The 3,671-nt window shown below is 38.7% G+C and overlaps 1 non-coding gene across 1 annotated transcript; it reads right to left on the bottom strand.

The window, feature by feature from the left end:
* Positions 1–1,197: 1,197 nt before the first annotated feature.
* LOC136143204 (U6 spliceosomal RNA) lies at positions 1,198–1,304 on the bottom strand. The gene has a single exon (XR_010657898.1). It is a non-coding gene; the product is annotated as a U6 spliceosomal RNA (small nuclear RNA).
* Positions 1,305–3,671: the final 2,367 nt, after the last annotated feature.

The following is a 3,671-nucleotide window of genomic DNA, read 5'->3' as shown; positions in this document are numbered from 1 at the left end:
TTCTCCCCTGTACATTCCTGCCTCCTTTATCAAAGATAAGGTGACCATATGTGCGTGGGTTTATCTCTGGGCTTTCTCTCCTGTTCCATTGATCTATCTTTCTGTTTTTGTGCCAGTACCATACTGTCTTGATTACTGTGGCTTTGTAGTATAGTCTGAAGTCAGGGAGCCTGATTCCTCCAGCTCCGTTTTTCGTTCTCAAGATTGCTTTGGCTATTCGGGGTGTTTTGTGTTTCCATGCAAATTGTGAAATTTTTTGTTCTAGTTCTGTGAAAAATGCCAGTGGTAGTTTGATAGGGATTGCATTGAATCTGTAGATTGCTTTGGGTAGTAGAGTCATTTTCACAATGTTGATTCTTCCCATCCAAGAACATGGTATATCTCTCCATCTATTTGTATCATTTTTGATTTCTTTCATCAGTGTCTTACAATTTTCTGCATATAGGTCTTTTGTCTCTTTAGGTAGGTTTATGCCGAGATATTTTATTCTTTTTGTTGCAATGGTAAATGGGAGTGTTTTCTTGATTTCACTTTCAGATTTTTCATCATTAGTGTATAGGAATGCCAGAGATTTCTGTGCATTAATTTTGTATCCTGCTACTTTACCAAATTCATTGATTAGCTCTAGTAGTTTTCTGGTAGCATCTTTAGGATTCTCTATGTGTAGTATCATGTCATCTGCAAACAGTGACAGCTTTACTTCTTCTTTTCCGATTTGGATTCATTTTATTTCCTTTTCTTCTCTGATTGCTGTGGCTAAAACTTCCAAAACTATGTTGAACAAGAGTGGTGAGAGTGGGCAACCTTGTCTTGTTCCTGATCTTGGTGGAAATGGTTTCAGTTTTTCACCATTGAGGATGATGTTGGCTGTGGGTTTTTCATATATGGCCTTTATTATGTTGAGGAAAGTTCCCTCTATGCCTCCTTTCTGCAGGGTATTTATCATAAATTGGTGTTGAATTTTTTCGAAAGCTTTCTCTGCATCTGTTGAGATAAGCTCCCTCTGTAAGCTGTAAAGTTCTATGGGTTTTTTTTTTTTTGAGAATTTGTCATAAGATTTGTTTACCCAGATGGGAAATGTTTTTACAGAGGTATTCATCATAATCTTGTTTGTAAGAGCAAAACATTTTTGAAAAAAATATCCATTAGTAGCAAAACAGATTTTGATGCATTTATGTAATGGAAAATTATACAGATAAATATATGGAACGCGTCACAAATTTGCGTGTCATTCTTGCACAGGGGCCACGATAATCTTCTCTGTATCGTTCCAATTTTAGTATATGTGCTGCCGAAGCGAGCACAGTTCTATGGGTTTTGACAAATGCGTAGCACCATGTATCTGCCAGTATACTATCACACAAAATAGTTTCACTGACGTAAAAATCCCCTGTGCTTCACTTGTTCAACCCTCCCCCTTCCTCAAACCCCTGGCAACTGCTGATCTACTTACTATCTCTACAGTTTTGCCTTCTCCAGAATGTTATATAAATGGAACCATACAGTATATAGCCTTTTCAGACTGGGTACTTGAACTTAGCTATATGCATTTAAGATTCATCCATATTTTTTGCATGGTTTGATAGCACATTCCTTTTTATCACTGAAGGACCTCTTGGTTGCCCCACTTTTTGGTGATTATAAATAAAGCTGCTATTAACATTCGCATGCAGGTTTTTTTTTTTTTTTTTTTTTTGCGGTTCGCGGGCCTCTCACTGTTGCAGCCTCTCCCGTTGCGGAGCACAGGCTCCGGACGCGCAGGCTCAGCGGCCATGGCTCACGGGCCCAGCCGCTCCACGGCATGCGGGATCTTCCCGGACCGGGGCACGAACCCACGTCCCCTGCATCGGCAGGCAGACTCTCAACCACTGCGCCACCAGGGAAGCCCTGCATGCAGGTTTTTATGTGGACATAACTTTTAAATCAGTTGGGTAAATACCTAGAAGCACAATTGCTATATTGTGTGGTAAGACTACGTTTAGCTCTATAAGAAATTGCCCAACTAGTCTTCCAAAGTGGCTAGAATTTCTGTTGTTCCACATCCTTGCCAGCAATTGGTGTTGACATGTTTGTGGATTTTAGGATTCTAATAGGTGTTTATTGGTATCCTACTTTTAAATATAATCTTTGGTAGATTCTTCGGCATTATTTCTCCTACTCTGACATTTTATATTACCTTCCCCTTGGGGACTTCCATGTGGGCTTTTTGGTATCGTTTATGTCATAAGCTCCTTACTTTCTCCACATTTCTTGGTAGAAAAAGAGCTAGCTGCGGCCTTGGAGACAGTTTTAAGTGCATTGCTGATACGGATGCTGTATCATTGCTCTGTAATGAAATGAGGTGTCTAAAACTAGTACTTCCTCACTCACATCCTTTAAACAACACAGTTCTGAAGGTGTAATTCCAAGTTTTTGTGGGCAATTGACTGGCCTGAGCTATGATGACCAGAGAACAAAATTGCTCCAGGAACTAAAATACCGTTGGCGTAAAACAACTTCTGAGCCCTTTCCTCTTCATTTCTGCCAGGAATTGAAAACTCTGTCTTGACCCCAATTCATGATACAAGTCAATAGCCCCCTGCCCACATGTAGCTGGGCAAACGCTTGGTGCTTAGGCGAACTCTGAGGCCTCACCACTTGTCCTGTCGTCTTTCTTTCTGACCAGCTGTCCACATCCACATGGTAGTCTGGGTACCACTTAGTTATATTTTTATTTTAAGATAAAACACAGAAATGCACACAAAACCACTGTATAGATTAGTGAGTTATTATAAGGTCACACCTTCATAACTACCATCCAGGTGAAGAAGTAGTACTTTGCCAGCCACTCCATGCCCACGATCCTGATTTTTATAGTAATACTTTCCTCACACTTCTTTATGGCTTCATTATGCAAGTGTGCATCCTTAGACACTCTAGTTTAGACTTGCTCATTAAAAAGTTATTGATTCATCTTTTAAACCTCTTTTAATCTACAGGTCCCTTCTTCATCGCTTTCTTTTCCTTATATGTTACCTATTGAAGAACATGGTCAATTTGACCTATAGAGTTTCCCACAATTTGAATTTTGTTGATGACACATTCATGGTGCATTTCAACATGTATCCTGTCCCCAACTTTTCTTGAAAATAGTCACCTGGATTCAGAGGTTTGACCAGACTTAAACTGGGTTTCTTTTGCAAGACTATAAGCAGTGCTGAGGTCTTTCATCAGGAGATACACAGCATCTGATTGTGTCTCTTTTTGCAACATTAGCACCTGTTGATTCTCATTGTCTGAATCAGTTACTTCATTGAGAGTTGCAAAATAGTGCTAATCTAATTCTGTCATTTTATTTGCATTTAGTAGTTGGTTGGAATAACTTTACAAAGAAAAGCTTCCATGATGTACTATTTGGTTACCTAGTGGTACAGTTTCTATAGGAAAAGCAGGATATACATTTGATTCTTTCCCTTTATTTTTCAGATGATTTTTAAATTTCATTTTTAGTTTCCAGGTGGTGAATTTGTTCCCTGATAGCCTCCAAAGAGGCTAGTTTTAAAATATCACTATAAATTAAAATATTTAAACATACTTTATGGGTTTTAATCCATTACATTAAAAAAATTGTGGTCAAGGACACATAACATAAAATTTACCATTTTAGCCATGGTTAAGTGTACAGTTCTGTG

The sequence above is a fragment of the Phocoena phocoena genome, chromosome X, assembly GCF_963924675.1.
Source record: "Phocoena phocoena chromosome X, mPhoPho1.1, whole genome shotgun sequence".
Lineage (NCBI taxonomy): Eukaryota > Metazoa > Chordata > Mammalia > Artiodactyla > Phocoenidae > Phocoena > Phocoena phocoena.
Note: the sequence above shows the minus strand (reverse complement) of the source record. Positions and strands in the feature narration are given on the sequence as shown.